General features: G+C 38.7%; 1 long non-coding RNA gene across 3 annotated transcripts; it reads right to left on the bottom strand.

Annotated features, from left to right (window-relative positions):
* Positions 1-8,917: 8,917 nt before the first annotated feature.
* Positions 8,918-16,874, bottom strand: LOC125552022. Of its 3 annotated transcripts, XR_007303356.1 has the most exons (6): positions 16,519-16,874; positions 14,932-16,431; positions 14,683-14,810; positions 12,034-14,597; positions 9,358-9,570; positions 8,918-9,213 (listed from the first exon to the last, which is right to left on the bottom strand). It is a non-coding gene; the product is annotated as an uncharacterized LOC125552022 (long non-coding RNA). The 3 variants fall into 3 exon arrangements; XR_007303357.1 differs by lacking the exons at positions 12,034-14,597; positions 14,683-14,810; positions 14,932-16,431; positions 16,519-16,874 and adding an exon at positions 9,777-11,757 and having other exon boundaries at positions 8,918-9,224; XR_007303355.1 differs by lacking the exons at positions 12,034-14,597; positions 14,683-14,810; positions 14,932-16,431; positions 16,519-16,874 and adding an exon at positions 9,777-11,744.
* Positions 16,875-24,483: the final 7,609 nt, after the last annotated feature.

The following is a 24,483-nucleotide window of genomic DNA, read 5'->3' as shown; positions in this document are numbered from 1 at the left end:
ATGTTGAAAATTTTCTCTAATTCCCTATGGTTAAAGAGTAATTTAGAAAATCGTAAAATTTCGCAAACCAAACAGTCGAGTTCGTATTTTCGATGCCAATTCTAAACGGCTAATCCAATTGAGGCCAATGATATTGCGTTGGAAAGCTTATGAAAATGCGCTGCTTTTCCATGTTGAAAGTTTTTTCTAATTTTGAACGATTTAAAAGTAATTTGGAAAACAGTACAAGTTCCACCGAGTTAGTATTTTCGAGCTAATTTTTTAACCATGCGTCCGAATGCAGCAAATGATATGGTGTTGGAGAGCTTGGGGAAATGCGAAACTTTTTGGTATATATAGTTTTTCCGAATTCCTTACGGTTTTAAGTCAATTTTGAAAATGGTTAAAAATGGTTTTTGGTCTTAATTTTTACAAACTTTATCAGAATGGGGCAAATAATATACCGTTGAAAAGCTACGGAAAATGCGAAGCTTTTTTCATGTAGATGGTTTTCTCTGATTCCTAGCCGTTTTCAAGTAATTTCGAAAATAGCGAGATCATTTGTTCTTCCTTTATCGTGAAACAGATTATTCGAAAATGCACCGCGTGAAGTACTTAAACTTCTCAGCATGTCTACTTGAACTTCACTCTGTTTTTCATGTATTTTTTTTCTCGTAGCTCTCCATCCACTCACTGGAATTAAGCAAGTGATATACCGATGAAAAGCTGTTGTAAACATGCAACTTTCCCGTGTTGATCATTTTTTCATACTTGCGACGGTTTTAAAAGTTTTCATCTGAAATTTATTCAGTGTAGTAGTTGAACTTCCTGATTTTTCGCGTTGAATATCTGTGACGTATTTTCGTTTGCAATTTTCTCGTCCATTCGTTAGTGTTACACAAATAATATTTTTTTTTGTACAAACCTCTCTCACAACAATTTTTTGAACTTTCTCCAACCGAGGATTTCAACTTATAACAACAAAAATTTTGGACCTTGCCTTCTAATTCATTTTCTCATATTAAACACATACCATGTAGTACATGAACTTTTTCCATTTTTATAATTTGAATTTTTTATTTTTATTTTTGAAATCAAATTGCTCCGAAATAATAACTGAACTTCCTTGTGTATTGAGAAAATTATTTTAAAACGCAAAAAATAGTTTTTGTGTGTGTTTTCGAACAAGGTAATAGATGGTGAACCTCTCTTCGCAAGAATTTTTGAACTTCCCCGGACAAAGCACTTGAATATTTTTCAATAAACCTTTTAAGCTCTTATTTTTCTATACTTTTATTTATCACCTGAAATGCATTCCTTGTACTACTTGAACTTCTCTCTTGTTTTAATTTGAACTTCTTTTTTATTCTTAAGTAACGAGGAAAATTTAGTTTTTTAAACTTCTTTTTTTATTTTTTAATAATGTGAAAAATCCGTTTTTTATAGACATTGAACTTCACCATTTTTTAAATTTTAACTTCTTAGTTTTATTGGTTAGTAACCGGGAAAATGCTTTTTTATATAAACAATGATATCGCGCAGTTATTTTAATTTGAACTTCTAGTTTTTATAGAATGGGGAAAATCAGTTTTTATACAATCTTTTTGAAAGGCTCCTTTTTTTAATTTGAACTTCTCTGATTTTTTTTACAAACGGGGAAAATCCGTTATAAAGATTTTTGAACAATTTTTTTAACTTCTTGCTCAAAATTTTGAACTTCCAAATTTGTCTTCTAGATATTAAAAACTTCATTTTTTTAGCATTGCCCTGCTTCGGTTTTTTAATCTGAACTTCTTATAGAATTTTGTACAAACATTGAACTGCTCCTTTTCTAAAATTTGGGCTTCCTGCCCTTATTTCTTCTAGTAACGAAAAAAATCCTAGTTTTAATAAACATCAAGCCACTCCATTTTTAAAATTAGAAATTCTAGGTTTTTAAAACTAGGGAAAATCCCTTTTTTATTAAATTGTTTTGAGATGCTTTGTTTTTTTATTTGACCTTCTTTGGGTTTTGTAAGAAACATTTTACTATTTTCGTGTTTTAAATTTGAACCTCTAGTCTTTTTCTAGAAACGGGAGTGAGTGACAACAACAAAATAATATGTATATCTGTACTACTGCCCGATGAAGGATTTTTATTCAATGTACAAATTTTAGGCAAGATGTGTTTTCTCCTAAATCCAATGTTTTTGGAACTTGCTAGGTGGAAGTCGTTAAACTTCTGAATTATCAAAATTATTTCTCAATGAATATGTACATCAAAAAGTTGTACACACAAAGTTCATCTCATTTTTGTAGTAACACGTACATGCTTATGCATTAAGTTACTGAAAAAACACGTACTTGAAGTTCTTCGCGTAGGACTCATCATTCTCGAAGAAAATCTTTCTTTACAAATAATACAATTGTTCATTATGGAACACCTTTTTCACTCATTTCGGATCTATTCTTCATTTAGTGCGAAAATCAACATGTTGCCTTTAATTCAGGAGCAAAAGTGAGAGAAAGAAGGACGAACGATTTTGACCAGGCACACGATAGCTGTACTTTTTGAGAATATATACCAAAGAATGGTACTTTGAGAGAATGACAATTCTAACAAATACATATTCTGCAATAGCAAGTACAAAAATAGATAATTGTAGCTGTCCGCGCATACTTACATCAATCACAACATCTTCTATTCACAACTGTTCTTGCAGTAATAAACTGTGTTGGAAAACTAAGAGCAAGTACAATAGTGTCTAGTCATCCAGCTACAAGCCATTCCACGTCAGAAAAAATCCAGGTGGAGGGAAGAGAAGACAGGAGAGAGAAGGGAGTGGGTGATTCACTCGTCGCCCGGCTACAGTGCAGTACTCAAGAGAAAGAACTGCATGCATGGGTTAAAGGCTGCCGCTCCTTCCTCCCCTACAATCAGTTGTGTCTTCCTCTTTCTCATGCATGTAAACAATAAATGCTACAGCCAATGCCTACAGCCAGCTTTACTGTATGGGATTTCTTTTAGGAAGGCTAAGAGTGACATGGCAACAGTATAGAGCCGGCTACCGGCTCTAGTATTAACCATGCTCTAAGGGCATGGTCAATGCATAGCCACAGGGTGATGCCTCACATGCCATGTAGGATCAAATAACAGAAAAAGTAGGCTCACATGCCATGTAGGATCAAATAACAGAAAAAGTAGGTTCGGATGGGAAAGCGGGATTCTTTCCAAAAGGCGGGTACTTAGAGACAAAAGGTGTGATCCAGTGCATAAAGTCAAAAAAAATGAAATGAAGAGAAGGGATGCATGTGTAGTGAGAGTCACTTTATATTTTTTGATGAGGTCCATTAGTAGTAGCTTGCATTGAGGAGAAAAAAATCAACACATATGCTTTAAATTACTTTTTGTCATGAGACATATGTATCCATATGCTACCATTGTACATGCCCTAATGAGAAGACACACATGAGACCATGGAAAGCTGCAGACTGTACTGGAATTAGCAGAGGTGCAGATCGCCATACATCTCTTTTCCCACACACTTCACTGCTCCTCTCCACTGCCATAATAATGGCAGCCCCTCCCCTGACTGAGAAAGAATTAAAGCAGCACTAGATGTATCCCCACGACCAAAATAACTCCTATTTGACTAATTAAACCAAGGGGACAACCTGAAGTCAAATTAATCCCGACTCTGAACTTTCTTGTAGCTTTTTGCTTAACTGAAGCATGCTTGGGGGAAAGTTGAGTAGTGATTGATTTCTTCCCCAAACCCAGTTCGTTCCATTGCAAGCACCCAAAAGGGAAAACAGAGTGATGGGGGCGGCCCGGGAAATTGGGAGCACGGGTGTGGCTCACTCGCTGGCCAGCAATAGCACTCAACGACTGTGCCGGAGAGGCACTACTGAAGTTCAGGTTCAGGGGCCCCCGCAGGCCATGGCCAGACCAGCGCATGGACATTTGCCAGAAACGGCCATCCATAGGGCAGCCAGCATAGGGCGGGCAGGTGCCTGGTGCGGCCGACATCGACGGAGGGGAGTTGGTCGGTGGCATGAGCGACGATCCACTCGTGGTGGGCAGCATGGTGACCTTTGTGCGGGACGTGCTGTTGGGTAGTTGCGGCCGACGCGTTGACCTTAGAAATGCTCGATTTTCAACGGTGGTGCTGGGTGGGCGGGCGAGATGCTACCTCAGGAAGGTCAAGGTGACTATCGCGAGAAGGTCAACAACAGGTGCATGTTGCTGGCGGGAGCTGCGTGAGGATGGTGATGGCAAGTGGCTCCTCTTTTTTGCTGGCGACCCTCACTCGTGGAGCTTGACGGCGGCTGGTCGGCGTATGCGCTCCGGCATGGCGCAGATGAAGGAAGCGGCGACCCTGGCCAAATAAAAGGGAGCGTGGGGCGCGCGGAGGTAGCGACGGGTGCCGAGCACAGGAAGGTTGTGGCTGGGGTGGGGCTCGGAGGTGGGTTACCGCAACGTGCGTGGTTGGCGGCGACGTGAATCGAACTCTAGCGATCGCGCTTAGGGACGGTGGCTCTGACCTCCCCTGCGTTCCGCATCACCGAACGGGAGGGTCCGCGGGAGGATGTCGGCGGAGCTGGATGCAAGCCACGGCAGGATGCCGGTGGCGGGGTTGCGGGGCAGGATGACGGCCAAAGGGATCGGGGCGGGTTGGTCTGTCGCTCTGTTTTTCTTTTTTCGGATCTCGAAAACATCCATCGGCTGGGCGCGTCGTCATCCAAATAGTTATTCTAATCCTGAGATTAGAATAGTGCTACTCATCCAAATACTATTCTGATCACGGGATCAGAATAATATTCTGATCACAACATGAACTTCCCGAGTAACGCGTCTGACCTTCTCCGAGTATTAGGTTGAACTTCAGCTAAAAGGTGTCCAAATGGGGCTTGCGATATACCGTTGGAAAGCTATGGACATCAGTATCATGACCCAAATTAAATTTTTGGCAAAATGTAAGCGGTTTAAGAGCAGTTTTGAAAACCATTTTTTCTTCATACAAAAAACATGAATCGTATTTTCGATCGCATTTTTAAATCATTTATCGGAATGAGGCAAATAATATAGCGTTGGAAAGCAGCTGAAAAACCGCTCCTTCCACACATTGAAAGTTTTCTCTAATTCCCTTCGGTTAAAGAGTAATTCGGAAAATCGTAGAATTTCGTAAATGGAACACCTGAGTTTGTATTTTCGATGCCATTTCTAAATGGCTAATCCAATTGAGGCAAATAATATGGCGTTGGAAATATTATGAAAATGCACTACTTTTTCATATTAAAAGTTTTTTCTAATTTTGAACGGTTTAAAAGTAATTTAGAAAACGGTACAAGTTCCACCGAGTTTGTATTTTCGAGCTAATTTTTTAACCGTACGTCCAAATGCAGCAAATGATATGTCATTGGAAAGCTTGAAGAAATGCGAAACTTTTTTGTATATATTGTTTCTCCTAATTCATTACGGTTTTATGTCAGTTTCAAAAATGGCTAGAAACATATTTTTGCCATAATTTCTACAAACTCTATCGGAATGCGGCAAATAATATACCGCTGAAAAGCTACGGAAAATTCAAAACTTTTTCATGTTGATGGTTTTCTATGATTCCTTGCCGTTTTCAAGTAATTTCGAAAATGGCGAGATCGTTCGTTCTGCCTTTATCGCGAAACAGATTCTTCGAAAATGCACCGCGTGAAGAATCTGAACTTCTCGGCATGTCTACTTGAACTTCACTCTATTTTTGACGTGTTTTTTTTGCCCGTAACTCTCCATCCACTCACCGGAATTGAGCAAGTGATATACCGATGGAAAGCTGTTGTAAACACGCAACTTTCCCGTGTTGATCGTTTTTTCATACTCGCGACAATTTTAAAAGTTTTTCATCTCAAATTCATTCACTATAGTAGTTGAACTTCGTGTTGTTTTCACGTTGAATTTCTGTGACGTATTTTCTTTTTTAATTTTCCCATCCATTTCGTCAGTGTTACACAAATGATATTCTCTTTGTACAAACCTCTCTCACAATATATTTTTTTAACTTTCTCTGATCGATGACTTGAATTTACACAAATGATATTCCTGTTGTTTTGAAGTAATTAGAGAAATGACGAGATCATGATTTATGCCTTCATTGTGAATGGAAACGCACTGCGTGAAGTAGTTAAACTTCTCGGGCATGTTTGTTTGACCCTCACTCTGTTTTTGACATGTTGTTTTTTGCACTGCGTGAAGTAGTTGAAACTTCTGGGGCATGTCTATTTAAACTTCACTCTGTTTCACTTTATTGTATTTTTCTTATATGAAATACACATCATGTAGTACATGAACTTCTGGTTGTTATCACTTTGAACTTCTCTCTCGTTTGAGAGAATTATTTTAAAACACAAAAAACAACATATTTTTTATGTACTTTGGACATCTAAATACACGGTGAACCTCTCTCGCAAGATTTTTTTTGAACTTTTACTCGTCGAGCACTTGAACTTCTAGCAACCTTTTTTTCGTTTATGAGTTGTTTTTAAAAGTGCAAAAATGGCGTTGTGTTTTTTATTTTTTGAACAGGTAAATCCTAGGATTTAATAAACTCCGAACTTCTCTGTTATTTCAATATGAACTTCACCTTTTTATATTTTGAGTAAAGAATTGTATTCGATTTTTATACGGGAAAAATCGAACATGGAAATATAAGGTGAACCTCTCTCACAAGAATTTTTGAACTTCCCCGGACAGAGCACTTGGACTTCTTTCAACAAACCTTTTAAGCTTTTATTTTTTCTATACTTTTATTCTCACCGGAAATGCATTCCTCGCAGTAATTGAACTTCTCGTTGTTTCACTATGAACTTCTGCCACATTTTTGTGTATACGTCGAATTACACGCAATTGAAGGCTGGACGTCATTTTTTGCCTTTTTTTAAAACATGTAATTGGAGGTCGGTCGTCCCGTTATGAACCGTGCACGGAGGTGCACGTGAACTTCTTGCAACAAATCTGAGTTTTTTTATATACTTCGAACTTCTCTGTTATTTTAATTTCAACCTCTTAGTCATATTCTTAGAAAGGAAATATGTTTTTAAATAAGCATCAAACATTCTTTTTCAAAATTGAACTTCATTGTTTTATTTTTCATAGGAACGGTAATAATTTGAGTTTCCCATATACATCGAATTACTCCTCTTTTTTAATTTGAACTTCATCATTTTTATTCTTTAGTAAAATGAAAATCTGAGTTTTTTTATAAATATCGAACTTCTCTATTTTTGTAATTTGGACTTCTTGGTTTATTCTTTCAGTGATGACAAAATCTTAGTTTAGTTCTGTTATTTAAATTTGAACTTCTAGAGTTTTTTTAGAAATGCTGATAATCCCGTTTTTTATGATTTTTTGAACTGCTCTATGTTTAAAATTCAAACTTCTTATTTTTATTACGAGCGGTGAAATATCTGTTTCAAAGTGCTCTCTTATTTTTGTACTATTGTGTTATTTTTGTGTGAACTTCTTATTTTTTCCCGTCAACAGATTCAAATTTTCCATTTTTTATACATTGAAATATTGCTTTATTTTATTTTCAACTTCTTGATTCCATTCTTTAATAACGAGGAAAATCATAGCTTCTATAATTATCAAACTTCTCCATATTTTTAATTTGAACTTCTTGGTTTTATTTCTTGGTAGTAGAAAAAAAATTCTAGTCTTGTAATAAACATCAAACCACTTTAATAACGGAACATTTCATAGGATTTTTGCAAAGGGTAAAATCTAAGTTTTTATAAACATCATACCACTCCATTTTTTAAATTTGGACTTCTTGGTTTTAGAGAATAAGTAAAGTTTGAACTACTCATTTTATTAAAGTTGAACTTCTGAGTTTTCTTTTTTGTTATGATTGGGGAAAATAAAAACTAAACATTTTTTCGCACACATCTAACCATTTTTGTATTTGATATTTTTTTTACATGAGACCATCCGAATTTATTCATGTACAAACTTTATTTTTGCATTTCATATTTTGACCTTTTTGCAAATATCTTATATGAACATTCTGTGGTCATTTTTAACGCACTTATGGACGTGCACTTTTCAAGAACTATTCATTTTGGACTCTCACGCATGATGAAATATAACTACAATGATGTGGGTGTTTTTATTTAATTTTAGTGCTTTGAAATATCTTTTTCTTTTAGGTAAAATAAGAAACAACAATTTAACGTGGCTCACAGTTGCTTTTTTTACTTTGTATATCTTGGATGTATTTCTAGAACAAAAATCATAGTTGCTTTAACTTTTAATAATATTCCTTCGCCTTTTTCTTGATGGGAGACGTACTTACATACATTTTGTTTTGAACAAACAATTCATGAACTACCTCAAACTTGACCTTCTCGACCACAATTTCTTGGCCTTAGGAAAATAAATAAAAAATAGAAAAATACATGGTTGTACAAGCATAAAAAATAGATCGATTTCTTTGTATTCTCTTTTATATGCCTATAGAAATACTCATCATCCCCTAGGGGCGATGCACATGTTTCTGAGATCGCAGAAACGCCGAAATATAAAAACTGGTCGGTCCATCTAACCCCTCCGAGCGGCCCACCCTCCCTCCCGCACCACCTCTCCCCCGATCCACCCAACCACCTCCGTAACGATGACATAACGAGGATGGAAAATGATATATCTATAGGAAGACCATCTGCAGAAAAGCCACATCATAATCTTTAACCATGGACAACAAGTTCAAACACAAAACCAAGGACTATAGTAGCTAAACTCTCGTAGAAATCTCTCTCTAGCATTCTAGTTGAACTTGAACAGTAGTGCACCAACATTAGCTAGAGGGCGAGGCAGGACACAGCAACAGCAGCTAGCAGCGACCAGCAAATGGAGGCTGGGTCATGACGGTGGCACTAAGATGGAGGAGGTGCAGGGCATGGCAGGCAAAAATAACTGTGATTGAATAGTCTTAATCAGGTAGGTAGGCGTTACAAGAAAAAAAATAGCAAGTACATCAAGTTTTAGTGCCTCTTTCACACACAGATGTGCAACAAAATTGGCATTCCTTCTTATATAGATGAACTTGAACCCCTGGAAACTTGTGAGATATGAATGCATCTCTAGAAAGCCATCGACCACCTCAGAAAAAGACTTGGAATCCTTTGACATCATGCATCAAACTTGGCCTTCAGTCTCAATAATATTATTTCATAATCCTTTTTCAATCACGATCAACATGGTTGTCCCTGCGAGCCAACTATCAACTTTACGATTATGAAAATACTAGATTTTGGCAAATGTGTACGAGCTACTGAAGAAATTGAAGATAGTTGCAAACAATATACGAGCTACAACCTAACAATTTGCAAGCACTTGAGTGAAGGCAACACCTTTGTTCTTCTTGAACTTCTCATTTTTCTTATTCTGAACTTGATGTTTTTTTTTGCAACTGCCAGTGCCGGGAGGCCGGCTTCACTCCGTCAGGTAGCCGCGTCCACCTCCTCACAGGATAGCGAGCAGGGGAGGAAGGAGAGATAGACCTGGCAGCAAGCGGGGGAGGAGCCGGAGTAGCGCTACGTCAGGGATGCAGGGTGAACTTGAACCTGAAGTACAGAACACACATGAAAAACACTCTTAAGTAATCCAAGCCATATCAATTAGCAAGCAAGGACTAAGCTAGAAAGGAAAACGAACACACAAAACTAGTACTGGTGCACTAAGACATTTTAGCCAACATTCTGCGTGCACACACAGAAACTAGAGAAGTGGAGAGTGAAGAAGCAGAGAGGAGGCACAGTGGGTAGGGAACCTGCAGTGCTGCATCCGCATTCAAGGATGGGCCGGGGACGAAGGAGCTTGCTGGAGCGGCACCCACCACCCCGTGCACGCAAAATTGGAGCTGGTTGAGATGATATGCGTCCTGGAAGAGTCGCCCTGCTGTTGTGGCACGACTTGGACTGCAGCGACCCACACAATTTTTGTTGATGCATACACAAGGGAGGAGATGAGCTTCGATTAGCGTCAATTAGCGCGCACACATCTCGCGAGCACAGCGGCCCCGATCCCGGGAGTGGTGGCCCGACGGCGGTGAACAGCCAGTGCTTTGCATGCCGGGTCCCGACGGCGGCGCACTATGGGGTTCGTGCGGGAGGATGCAAGGCCGGCCCCCTCCTCACAAGGCAGCGCCCTGCTGGGAGCCATGGCTGTGGCAGGGATGAGCAAGATGTTGAGATCCATCTTACCTCGCACGACGGTGGCTAATGACTACAACTGGAGTCATTGGACTGCAATGGTGGGGTTGAGCTGGAGGATGCAATGGCGGCGGCGACATGCACATCAGTGCCGAGCAAAATAATGTGCCCATTTTTGTTTTCCTGCATTAGAAAATGTTTTGCAAGAGATTCCAGATGCTACAACTAGTTCTCATTAAATTGGAGGATACAAAATCAAATTCCCAATACAAATACATTTTTAATCTGGAACTAACAGAGGTTACAACAGAGAACAATCCCTGGTTTCTCAAATTGGAATTCATGCCCTTTTTATGTCATCGTTACAAACTGGACTTCTCTTTTTTCTAATAAGAACACACACTATAAAGGAAAAATAGAAATTTCTTTTGCCATCCTTGGTGGAGCACATAACGGCAGGTGCAACAAGTTCAGAGTGTGCAAGTAGAAAGGAAGAGGTTCAGAGAAAAAAGACTGACACTTGGTCATGCTGCGGAGGCGTCCTGTAGTCCATACTTGTCTGGAGCAGCAGTAATGAGGACGCAACTAGAGAAGGCCAACGGAAATTTTGTGAATGACACTCCTCGCCACATCACATAATTTGATCTCCTCCAATACCTGCTACTACTGCTGCTCCTTGTTGGATTTGGGCACGGCCAACCTGACGACCAACAACAACAGTAGCACAGGTGGGTCTAATTTTCCATTAACAACCACTGTCGTACGCTGACCATTGGAGGACAAGTCGTGGCTGTGCACGAGAGATGCAGAGGGACCAAGGGGAGCATGGAGTGGATGAGGTAGGAGGGGCTGAGAACAGCATCATCGACAGCGGGGCTGACTAAGGCGACCTGCGGAGGCGTCGGACGGCGGAGAGACGAGGCTGGAAGCTCGGACGGCGCGCGATGACCAGCTCAGAGGCGGTGCATGGGAGAAGGCAGGCTGCGGGGGTGGCGCACGGCGCCCGGTGCGCAAGTGACCCGAGAAAGGAGGCGGGATACAGGGCTGACCCATGGTGAGGTGGGAGGAGCTGGAAGTCTAGATCAGGGTCTCGGCGTGGTTCGCCATGGGGATCCATGGTGATGTATGGCGACTCGCTTGGGGGAGGGAGGTTGGAGCGCCGGCATCATCCAGGAGAGGCGAGTGGTGGAATGAGGCGGGGCGCGAGCTCGGGAACGGCGGCGGCGGGCGAGCTCAAGAATGGCTACGGTGGCGCACTAGCTCAGGAACGGCGGCGCGCGCGAGCACAGGTGCCGGCGACGCGTGGAGGTGTGTGGATCCTGGTGGCGGCGTTGGTGAGAAGTTGGCGGTGCGAGGAGGTGGGTTGCGGCGGTGGTGGTGCGCAGGGATGTGGCGGGGCGGCGCACGGGGCTGCTTGGGCGCGGCGGCGAGGATCTGGGAGGTCGCCGCGGCAGCGGGGGGTCTGGGGAGATAAGACGAGGTGTTTTTTTGTTTTGGGAAGTTCGGTATATAGTGCGTTGTGATCCGAATAGAGTGTTACTTTTGGGAGTACGTACTCCCGCTTCTCATATACCACATAAATAAAAAAATTATACCTTTTTATTATTTTTAATATACTTTATTAATAATTATTAGATACCTCAAAATGAGTTTCATGAAAAAATTTAAATGAGTCTACATATTTTTAAATGTTTACGTATATACTGATATGTTGGTACGTGAAAAAGATATATTACAAAAAATACGTCGCAGATGATATATTTTCAACAAAACTCGTATTGGGGTATCTTAGAATATTTAATGAGATATATTGAAAATAATAAAAAAAGTATAATTAATGCGTATATGAGGTATATTGAGGATGGGAGTACATACTCCCAAGAGTACAGAAGACGAGTCCTATATTCGTCACCCTAGGTGAGAAATTCTTATTCCTCACCCTAGCCAACTTGTGCTCCCACGTCCAAAACCATAGACAGTAAGAAGCAGAACGTTTGTGAGGTAATATTATAGCTTTGAATGAGAAACGGGTCTCCGCACTAAAACAACTGTAAAGAAAAGAGTGCAAGGTAATCTTACGGTTTGCACGTGAGTCAATTACTTCCTGTAGGCATTTAAAAAAAATATTACGTCATGTAGGCAAGCAACCCACAGAGCGCCTCTTGCGGCAAGCAACCCACAGAGCGCCTCTTGCTGTAATTCTACTGGTAATCAGGTAATCTTACAGTAGTGAGGCGTTCTTGATTTTTTTTTCAGATATAAGTCTGCGTTTCTATAGTTCAGGTATTTTGCCTTAGATATATTGCTGTTTACATTGGACTGAGTACACCGGTTCTCTACTAAAAATGAAATATGGTACGTGATTGATTTAAGTAACATAGGCCACTATCACAATTCTGTAGGAGGCATTTTTAGTAACCGTAAGAAACATAGGTCACTGGTTGATTTTGTCCACAAGGAATTTTTGGTAACCATGGAATAATAAAGTGGTCTAATAAATACTAGATTCCATGTAGTAGTAACAAAAGCCATATTAAGCTTACAAATAAAATTCGTTTGGACGTAACTGAATGCCACTGAGCACTAAGTAACCAGCGGCATGATTATTATTTTTCAGAAATCTCTATTACAAAATTGAATGCTACCGAATTTGCAAACTGAATACTGTCGAATTTGATCTTCAAGCAGTAGGTGACCATAGATTTTACGCCAACTTCATCTGTTCAGCTATCTCTGCAACGACTGAAACATTCTTATCCATGGGCTGGAAGCAACACAGTATCCTATTAATAGTACTATAGCCTTTGGTTCACTTTTCTTCTCACAAAACCTGAACTTTGCTACTGGTTATTAGTAAACGAAGGTTTGAATTTCAATTGCACATTACAATTACCGATCATAAATATGAAGACACGACTCTCTATCCCTCGTACATTAACCGTCATCCACTTGAACAGATACTGAAACAGAATATTTTCAATTCTTGAAAGTATACCAACAAACAGGTAGTGGCCACCATCACAGAAGCACATATAACACTTCAGGACTACTCCCTCCGTTCGGAATTACTTGTCCCGGAAATGGATGTATTTAGAACTAAAATATGTCTAGATACATCCATTTTTGCGACAAGTAATTCCGAACGGAGGGAGTAATAGGCTTCACTGCCCTGAACTAAAAATAATATAATGTCGAAATCAAAGATATCACAGTGGGACTCTGGATGTACCAAATTCATCACAATCACATGAAACCATAACATGCTAGCCGCAGGTGAATCAAAAGTATAGTGAGAAACAAGACAAAAAGCCAAATTCTGTAACTATTGTTAAAAATGCTCACTAACCATGTCTTTTATCGAGCTGTGCCAGCTTCAATGGTGGGAGTCGCCGTATTGAACTAGTCTGTGTCTAGCAACTATTTACGACATTATCATCAAAATTAAACATAGAAGTATCTTAAGTCCCTTCAATATGGATTTTCTTAATAGTACTAGAAGTTATGCTACTAAACTTCATTGCTTTGTGATGAAACAAAAGGAGCAAAGAATTGGACGTAAATCATGTTGTAAGTAAAGACCTGAAGTAATTGAATTTCATGATTAGTTTGCAACGAACATTAGTGTGAAAGAGGCACACCCCATAATTCGTCAGACACGCGATTGTAAGGGAAAAATGCCAAAGCCACCCATAATATAGTTGAATCAATATTAAATGGAACTAAATAAAAACATATCAAATCTAGTGGTACAGTGGTAGTAAACACGAGGAATCAAGAAGAAATTAAGCAAATTTCAGTGGATAGCTCAGCAAAATAGGAAGATAGGTTAATGTGAACAAACTCAACATCATTACAGTATATACGAATCTCAAGCAAAAAAAAGCCATAAGATTGAAATACACCTACACGATAGCTACTGAACTACAAAGTTCAGATTTTCAACAAAATAGGTTTGTCTGCCTGAAAAAAATGTATGCCATTTGTTGACCCGATTACAATCTCTATCAGTTAGGTGGAATGACAAAACAGTGGACAACCTATGAACAAAACCAAACATTACTTCTGATCGAACACATACAAATAGATTTTAGAATTTCAGTAGTATTAAGCTTGTACGTTTAGCTATGCCCAAAACAAGTAATGCTATTTTATGTTGATCTTTATTGCCAAGCAATCTATATATATATGTTTAATAGATCTTTATTGCTTGTTCTTCTATCAACTTCATTTGTTCCTCAATTTCTCCAGTGACTGAAACATTCTTCTCAATAGTGCTATAGCCATTAGGTTCACCTTTCTTCTCACCAAAACCTAAAATTTGCTACTGGTTGTAATGAAAAGAGGGCCTCAAATTTCAATTTAACATTACTTGTACCCACCACAAATATGAAGACATCCATATCCCACATACATTAGCGGTCATCCACCTGAACAGATACCTGAAAACAAAATATTTTCAGTTCTCAGAAGTATACCAACACAAAAGCGCACATATAACACTTCAGGATTAACAGGCTTCATTACCATGCATTGGAAAGAGAAAACGCAACCCTGCATCTTGCAATTTTTGCTAGTTGCAAGCGTGTACCGCTACTAATCCGGTCTGCACCTAGAGAAAGTTCTGAAACCCTCCACATAGAGACCGTCAAATACTGCAGGTCAAAAGTGAAAATCCATATTTTTACACCTGAATGATCCATGGAGAGGTATATAAACTTCTGTGAGAAAAAACAAATATGATTGAATGCTTCCATTGAAAATAGAAGAACATACAAGAATAGTGCAGCAGCCAGTCATGATTTGTAATCGCCATGGGACTTGAGTTGCTTAGTTGCTTAAACAGTCTACTGTAGTCACCGTTACCAATTCGCCGTTGAGGAGAAGAACCTGCAAAGATCCAGTGACCACAAACCTGCGCTGGCAGATCCAGCGCTTTGCTCGGAGCACCAAAGCTCACCATATCGAAGGATCCGAGAGCACCTAAAGCCGACAGTTCGCCGGTTCCGGCAAAGGCTTCGCCGGGATGAGGGGGAACCACCAACATCTTTATTCCACACCGACGCCGCCACCCCCACCATGACGGCAACTCCTGGAACCACTACCCTACTATCTACATACCGGAAGCACAGGACTGGGGTTCCCGCCCCTCTCCCATCGCCGGAGCGGCGGACGGAGAGGGAAGGAACCACCGGCCTGGCCGGCGGCAGATCGAGGGGACAAAGTCGCCTTCCTATTCGCCTTCCCAGGGAAAAGGAAAGGAAACCGCTAATCTCGGCCCCATTAATTTCATTCTGCACTTCGCTTATTATTCTGAACATCACCAGCCGTCTTACAAATGGACAGAGAATTAGCATAAGAATAAAGAAACTGAACATAATTTCCAACTGAGCCATCTCCTCTGGCAAATTATGAATCATTGCAAATGGCCTTTAGAAGAGCAAAAGAAAAAATAGTTTAACACTATGATCAATACAGTTCAGCAGAGTTAGAAGCTAGTCAGGTCCTATTCGCCCAAAATCATATTCTTTTTTTTTGCGGGGACCAAATCACCAGGATGAGGATAAGCAATCAACCCGGTTCTTCATTTTTGCAATAGATAGTGGAGGCTTGTCACTGATTGTTGATGTCTTAGCGCGACCTGAATCTCGTTGAGCATCACACTTTCCGATTTACAAATCCAAGGTACATCTGAATAAAGAGAAAACAGGAACAACCTGACCCGTCCAAGAAAAAAATAGACCCTTCAGTGAGAAGCAATTGCTTCACTTGAGCATCCGGAATAAAGCTCAAGAAATCTTAAAAAGCAACTGTTCTCAAGTAATTACCTATCTCGACAACAATTTCTCAGATCAATTTCCACGCAATTACCTATAGCATTTGTAAAAGCTACTTCATGTCCAGTAATAACAGATCGATGTTTCTACCAGCAAATTACTAATTAAAGAGATGCTTTCTCGTATGTATGTATAGAAACCTTACTTTGGTATTTTTATACTAGGGGGTAAACAAATGGTTATGATGGCGCAGCCAATATTATGTACAACTAAAATATTCCAGAAATTTTACCAAGGAAATCTCAAGAATTGTTTTGCAACTATGGATACATGGTGCACTCAGAGCCTAGATAAATATGACCGTATAAAATAGAATGAACAGGGCAGATTGGAAAGAGATCAGAAATCAAACATGCATGCAAATCAGCTAGCCTGGGTGGAACTGTAGGCGGCCGTGGCATAGCTTCTGGATATGCAGCGCCGACCATGACCTTCATTCCTGCAAGGCAATCATTCAGATCTAGCAGGGTGAGCTGGGGTTGGAAGGGAAGCAGAGAGAAGAAGAGGGAGGAGAAACGTGGAGAACCTGTGCCGGAGCCGGCTGTCGAGGAAATGGAAAATCTGGTTCGGTGAATGTTGGTTGTCGCAAGCGCCTTATCCGACTGAGCAGTGGGATGGATTTGGGATTGGTCACCGGTGAAGAATCGTTGTACGCTCCATCACCGCTGCCGCTGTCGGCCTCCGAGTCGCACGAGAGGACGAGGGAGAGATGGACAGGGGAGTGAGGGAATCATCCGATGAGAATTCTTCGCCGAGCACATCGCCGTCCAGCACGCCGCCAATCACCGCCCGCTAGTCGGCGTTCAGCGGAAACCGCTCGCATCTATTGAAAAATATATGCGGTGGGGCGGTGGGCTAGCTCCAAATCCCCACGACCTTCCAGCGTTAACGTAAAATTACAGCGGCACGATAAAAATTTTGCTATAAATTTACATCGGTTTGTGCTGGGTTAAACCAGACCGTCACATGGCCGACTGACCCTGACCAGGGTGAAGAATTACTTATTCCTCACCCTGGGTCTTAAATAGACTTTATATATATATATATATATTCATCCTTCCACTTTTTGGTAGTTACCCTACATGTTTCATATATTACCATATGGCATTCTATATACAATTTTATCATTATAAATATGTTCATATATTATATATAAGATAATCCAAAATGGATAACATGAAAAATTGCAAGTTGGCCCATGTTTTTTATTATACTTACGAAATACGTATATATTTATACATAAAATGAAGCATACTAAAGATATGATGCATACTACCTAAAAAGTATTATATATATACATATATATATTATCTAAATATTCTTATATACTACATAGTACGCGTACTCCGATTTGGTAGATACTACATACAACATACAAATCTCAAATGGTGGTAACTACCACTAAGGTAGATAAAATTATATTATATTATATTATATTATATATATATATATATTTCCAAAACTAATTTACTTAATTTTTAAAAACATTCATCTCACTTTTTAAAATATTCATGCATTGTAGAGATCCTGTTTGGAAATTTGAAGAAAGGTTCTTGACATCTTAAAAGTGTTGGCGCGTTTCAGAAAATGTTCGTGATGTTTTCGTTAAAATATAGTTTCTTTATAATTTTAAAGAAACATGGGTTTCGTAGAAGTTTTAGAGACATTTAAAAAATATTTAGGCTTTTAAAGATATGTTTGTGAAAATTTTGAAAAAATGTTTATGCAATGTAGTAAAATTATTTCATGGGAGTCATGAAATTATGCAATCTTAAAAAATATTTGTGACATTTTAGATTAAAGGTTATAAGCACTAAACAAATCTTTTGCATGTTTAAAATGTTTGATGTGTGTTAATAAATGATCACCGATTATTCAAAAAGTGTTCAATGTACATTTGACACATGTTTCAACATGTATCTCAACAATTGCCAACTTGTATACAAAAAATATTGAACATGTATTTGAAGAAAGATGAAAAATAAAAAAGAAGAAAAAGGAACAGAATAAACCCGATGAATACCAATTAGAAAATGCATAAAAAGGTGAAAAAAGGAGAGGAATAACCTTACAAAAAGTTCTAAAACTCATTTGAACCGGTCCCTAGAACCTTCACAAAACCGTTAAAGGAAGCTACACTTAACAGAGCTCCAGAGGTGAAATGAGGGTACGTCACAATAAACTAGACACAGCCCTCGCGACAACATACATAGCCTAATGCAGGAAGAGAAGCACCGGCGCGTCTATACCTCACTTCTAGCGAGCCCGAAGGAAGACTCGCCTGAAGCGAGACGGTAGATGGGCCGGCCTAGGCGCGGGGAGGCCACGACCTCTTTTATCACTTTTTTCTTTTTTTTCTTTTGTACCTTCTTTTATACTTTCATGTATTCTAAATAGATATAATACAAAAAAGACTCTACATAAAACATTAAAAAATGTTAACCAAGCATTTTTTTAAATGTCAAATGTGTATAGAGAAAATGGTTCTCATGTATATGAAAAATGTATAACGTGTGTGAGAAAGGTTGGTCATGTCTTTAAAAAAGATAAATCCAAGCATTTTAAACACATGTTAAATGTGCATAGAGAAAAGGTTTCTCATGTATATGAAAAATATATACAAAAAATATACAATGTGCGTGAAAAAGTGGATCATGTATTTAAAAAAGTTAAATCCAAGCATTTTAAAACATGTTTAACAAGTATTTGAAAAATGTTAAATTTGTATAGAAAAATGTTGACCATGGTTTAAAAAATGTTAATCGACCATATGAAAAAAAATTCAAATGTGTATAGAGAAATGTTGACCATCTATTAAAAAATGTAGATCTGGTATTTGAAAAATGTTACTCAAACATTTTGAAAAGTAATAAATTTGTATAGAAGAATTGTTGACAATGTATTCAGAGAATGTAGGTCTAGTATTTTAAAAGTGTCACTCGAGCATTTGAAAAATGTTAAATGTGTATATAAAAAATGTTCACAATGTATTAATAAAATATGGATCTGGTATGTGAAAAATGTTACTCGGGCATTCAAAAAATGTTAAATGTGTATACAAAATGTTAATCTTATATTTGAAAAATGTTAAACTTGTATTAGAAAATTTTATTATGTACATACAAAAAATTTGTATAGAAAAACAGTGAAAACTCGAGAGAAATCAAAATAAAACCGATCAAAAACCAGAAGAAGACAAATAAAACCAAAGAAAGGGAGAAAAAGGAAAAATCAAGCCAAAATCAAGAAAAAAGAAAGAAAAAGAAAGAAAGAAAAGAAAACCCTGTAAAATAGAGAGAAAAACAAAGAAAAAACGATGAAAAAAGAATAAGAAACAAAAACGAAAAAAAAAACCATTGGAAACCCGGCTGTTTTCCTTCAAGTTGGGCGGGCCATTCTAATTTATCTCAAACTCGAGTGTGACATAGTTGCTAGTAGCTCCTCACATGCTCGCTTTTTTCTACACTATTTCTTTTAAGCTAAAAGCTAATGGGTTGGCTTGTTACTGTATACGCTTTGGGTGAGAGTTCCTACCATCTCGCTATACGCAAGATACAGCCTTTGTATGGGCAGTACGGTCGTATGCTGCCACTGCGCTACTAAGCATGTACCAGAATTAGACAGTTAGCCGAAAGACTGATTTACTTAAAAATTACTTAAAATTTTCCAGAATTAGACAATATATTCCGAAATTAATTTACTTAAAATTTTAAAAACATTCATCTCACATTTAAAAATATTGATGCATTGTAAAGATCGTGTTTGGGCAATTTGAAAAAAGGTTCCTGACATTTTAAAATGTTGACGCATTTGGGAAAATATTTGTAATATTTTTTCTAAAGTATATATACAATGTATTTTTTGTAATTTAAAAAACATGTATTTTATATTGGTTTTAGAGACATTTAAAAAATATTTAGTATTTTCAAAATATGTTTTTGAAATATATGAAAAAATGCAATGTAATAAAATAATTTCATATGAGTCAAAAAAATTATGCAATCTAAAAAATATTTATGACATTTTATATTAGAGGTTCTAGGAACTAAACAAATGTTCGGCATGTTTAAAAATATTCATGGCATTTGTAAAAATTGTTCGATGTATGTTAACAAATGACCACCATGTATTAAAAGGGTTTGACGTACATTTGACACCTGTTTCAACATGTATCTGAAAATTTTCACCTTGTATACAAAAAATATTTAACGTGTATCTGGAGAAAGGTGAAAAATGAAAAAGAACAAAAAAACGAACAGAACAAAACCCAATGAATCACAATTAGAAAATGTATAGAAAGGTGAGAAAGAAGAAGAAGAACCTTACAAAAAGTTACAGAACTCATCTGAACCAGTTCACAAAACGTTCACAAAACCGCTAAAGGAAGCTACAGTGTGTGCCGACCCTTAGCAGAGCACCAGAGGTAAGATGAGGGTACGCCAAAACAAGCGAGACACAGCCCTCACGACCATATGCCATACCGTACTTCGACGGGGACCTATGAGTTGATCTACCACATGAAAAGAGAAAATCAATCTTTCTATATTGCTCTCCAAGCTTTTATATCTCTGTTTGCCCATAATTTCACTGAGAAAATCAACACAATTAAAACCGAGAGGGATTACCTCATTAATCATGATAGCACAGGAGGGAAGCAGATCATGCTCATGGAGAACCAACATGCCGCCGAGGGGATCTAGATCAGACATGGAAGGGGCTTGATCTCATGGAGAACCAACATGCCGCCGAGGGGATCTAGATATCGGCCATGGAACGGGCATGATCTCCTGGAGAACTAACATGCCGCTCAGGGGATCAGGATCGGCCATGGAAGGGGCGTGCGTGAGGATATAGAGCCTTAAGCTTTATTTCTTTCTTTCTTTGCGACCATGCAGGGTTGATTTATCCAATGACATGTACCTAGGGAAAATAGTAATGGCATAGGTGGGTTGTTTCTTCCTTATCTGATGTTAATAGGTAATTATTAAGATCTAATGGTTTAGGACTTTTAAGATTCAAAATTAATGGCCTGATGTGTCTGATTTTTGTGTGATTTTCTAGCATATTTCTCTTTTTTTCTGGCGAGCCCATAGAGCACTTTTTATATATAAAATAGATACTTGTTTCTCAACCTGATCAAGAAAAGACCACTTTTACTTGTCCCTTTGGAACCTATGCTTATCGACGTATGCCTTTCGGTTTATGTAATGCACCTGGTACTTTTCAAAGATGTATGACTGTTATATTCTTTGATTTTTGTGAAAAGATTGTTGAGATTTTGATGGATGACTTCTCTGTTATAGCTTAATGCTGGAAGAGAAGCACGGGCGTGTCTATACCTCGCTTCTAGCGAGCCCAAAGGAAGACTCACGTGAAACGAGACACTAGATGGCCAGGCCCAGGCACGAAGAGGCCATGGCCTCTTTTTCACTTTTTTTCTCTTTTTTCTTTGTTTTATACTTTCAAATATTCTAATTAAATATAATACAAAAAATACTCTACATAAAACATATAAAAATGTTAACCAAGCATTTAAACAAATGTGTATAGAGAAATGTTTCTCATGTATATGAAAAATGTATACAAAAAATGTACAACATGTGTGAAAAAAGGTTGATCATGTATATAAAAGTTAAATCCAAGCATTTGAATTGTTTTATATGTGTATAGAGAAAATGATTCTCATGTATATGAAAAATGCATACAAAAATTATACAACATGTGTGCAAAAAGTTGACCATGTATTTAAAAAAATTAAATCCAAGCATTTGAAAAAGTGTTTAACAAGTATTTGAAATGTTAAATTTGTATAGAGAAAATGTTGACCATGTATTAAAAAATGTTTAACTCGTATTTGAAAAATGTTAATCAACATTTGAAATAAAAGTCGGTGTATAGAAAAAATGTTGACCATCTATTAAAAAAATGTAGATCTGGTATTTGAAAAATGTTACTCAAGGATTTGAAAATAATAAATTTGTATAAAAGAAATGTTGACCATGTATTCAGAAAATGTAGATGTGGTATTTGAACATTTGAAAAATGTTAAATGTGTGTATCAAAAATGTTCACAATGTATTAAAAATATTTATCTGCTATTTAAAAAATTGTTACTCAAGCATTTGAAGAATGTTAAATATGTATAAAAATATTAATCTTGTATTTTAAAGATGTTAAACTTACATTAGAAAAATGTATTGCATATATACAAAAATGTATAGGAAAACAGTGAAAACCTGAGAGAAATCAAAAGAAAACCAATGAAAACCGGAAGGAGACAAATAAAACTGAAGAAAATGAAAGAAAAAAATATCCAGTGAAAATCGAGAAAAGAAACAAAGAAAACCAAAGACAAACAAAGAAAGAAGAGAAAAAACAGTCAAATAGAGTAAGAAACAAAGAAAAATCGATGAAAAAAGAAGAAGAAATAAAAACAAAAAAAATCCAGAAAACCAATGAAAACCCGACTGCTTTCCTTCAAGTTGGGCGCGCCGTCCTAATTTATCTCAAACCCGAGCCGAGTGTGACCTAATTGCTAGTAGCTCCTCACACGCTCGCTTTTTCTACACTATTTCTTTTAAGCTAGAAGCTAACGGCCTGGCCTGATATTGTATAGCTTTGGGTGGGAGTTCCTACCGTCTCGGTAGACGCGAGATATAGCCTTTGTATGGGCAGTATGGCCGTATGCTGCCATTGCGCTACTAAGCATGTACCAGAATTAGACAATTTGCCGAAAGACCGATGTAGAATTTTGGCTATTAACTAACAACCGACGAAAGTACATTACTATTTTTTTTGCGTTGGAATTTGGGTATCTTTATTCAACAAAAGCACACCTGGCACAGTCCGACATGAGGCTACCAACCAGGAACGAAGGTACATTATCTGTCCAAGCCTCGGTCACTTGCAGCGAACAGACTCGCTTGGCGCAAAGATGAGCCAGGAGGTTGAAAGATCTAGAAACATGTTGAATACTAAAAGAGTTAAAACTAAACGACAGCTCCCCAATTTCCATAAGAATGGGTGCCACAACAGAACGTGAGTTGTGGCGAGTGTTCCAGAGGTCTACCACCTCCAGGCAGTCCGTCTCCATCACGACATCTTGCAAACCTCGGAGTGTAGCATATATCACACCGTCACGCAAAGAGAGCGTTTCGGCGATCAGAGGGTCTGTAACGCCCGCGTGAGGCTTACACCATGCTCCAAGGAAGCCCGACGAAGAGCGAGCTACACCGCCCGCCCCTCCTTTCTCCAGACCGCTGTCAATTCCAGCATCGGTATTTATTTTCACACAAGCACCATCAGGGGGGCGCCACCCATACCGGGGAAGAGCCAAGGCCTTCTCCTTTGGTAGTTCCAATAGGGCTAGGTTCTCTCGGATGATCTTGAGTGCATTGGCCGGAGTGGGTCCTTCTTCATTATGTGTCCGTTTGTTACGTGAATGCCAAATAATCCACATAACTGACACTATCCTCACCCGGACCTGATCAGTGAACATTGGGTCATAGAGAATGTCTCGCGCCCATGTCTCAGGATGTAGTCGAGGTAGCTTGAAATCAAACCACCCCTGAGCTTCATCCCAAAAACCCTTGGCATGCGAACAGTGTATAAGTGCATGCATTAGGTCCTCGTCCGCTGCCAAACAGAGTTTGCACCGACTAATATCACAAATATGTCGCCGGTGTAGTGTTTGCTCATCTGGTAGGATTCCCCGAATTACTCTCCACCAGAAAACACGAATCTTGGGTACTACATTGAGCTTCCACAAGCGATTCCACAACTGTTCATTTGCATTTGAGGCTCCTGCAGTCGGCCCTTCTTCTAGAGCAGAACGCTTTTTTTAAATCATGAGAGCACGGTACGTTGATTTGACAGTGTAGATGTCGGACTTCTCAAAAGCCCAAGCCAAGAAATCTGCTCCTCCTCCTGACCGCAATGGAATGTTCAGTATAGCGGCTGCATTAGTAGGAACAAAGGTGTCTCGAACTAGGTCCATCCGCCACGACCAGTTCGCATCATCAATTAAGTCACTCACAAATTGTACTGAAGTGTTCGCAGGTTTGACGATAGGTTTCATTGTCAATGTACCTGGAATCCATTTGTCATCCCACACAAATACACTCGAACCATCCCCAATCCTGTTAATTAGTCCAACATTCAAGGCGTCTCTCCCAGCGATAATAGCACGCCAAGTTGCTGATGAATTCGAGGGTGCACTAGCATGCATGAAGTCACAATCAGGAAAATACCTCCCCTTGAGAACTCTGGCGCAGAAGGAAGTTGGGTCAGTCAACAGTCTCCAACCGTGTTTCCCTAGCATCGCCAAGTTAAAAAAATTGAAGTCACCAAATCCCATTCTGCCCTTACATTTTGGTACTGTAAGCTTATCCCAAGATAGCCAGTGCATAGATCTTTTATCCAAGGAACTGCCCCACCAGTATCTAGCCATTAAGGAAGTGAGTTTTGAGCAAATTTTCTTAGTGAGTAAGAA

Source organism: Triticum urartu, chromosome 4 (assembly GCF_003073215.2).
Source record: "Triticum urartu cultivar G1812 chromosome 4, Tu2.1, whole genome shotgun sequence".
In the NCBI taxonomy this organism is placed as follows: domain Eukaryota; kingdom Viridiplantae; phylum Streptophyta; class Magnoliopsida; order Poales; family Poaceae; genus Triticum; species Triticum urartu.
This window is presented reverse-complemented; position numbering and strand designations above follow the sequence as displayed.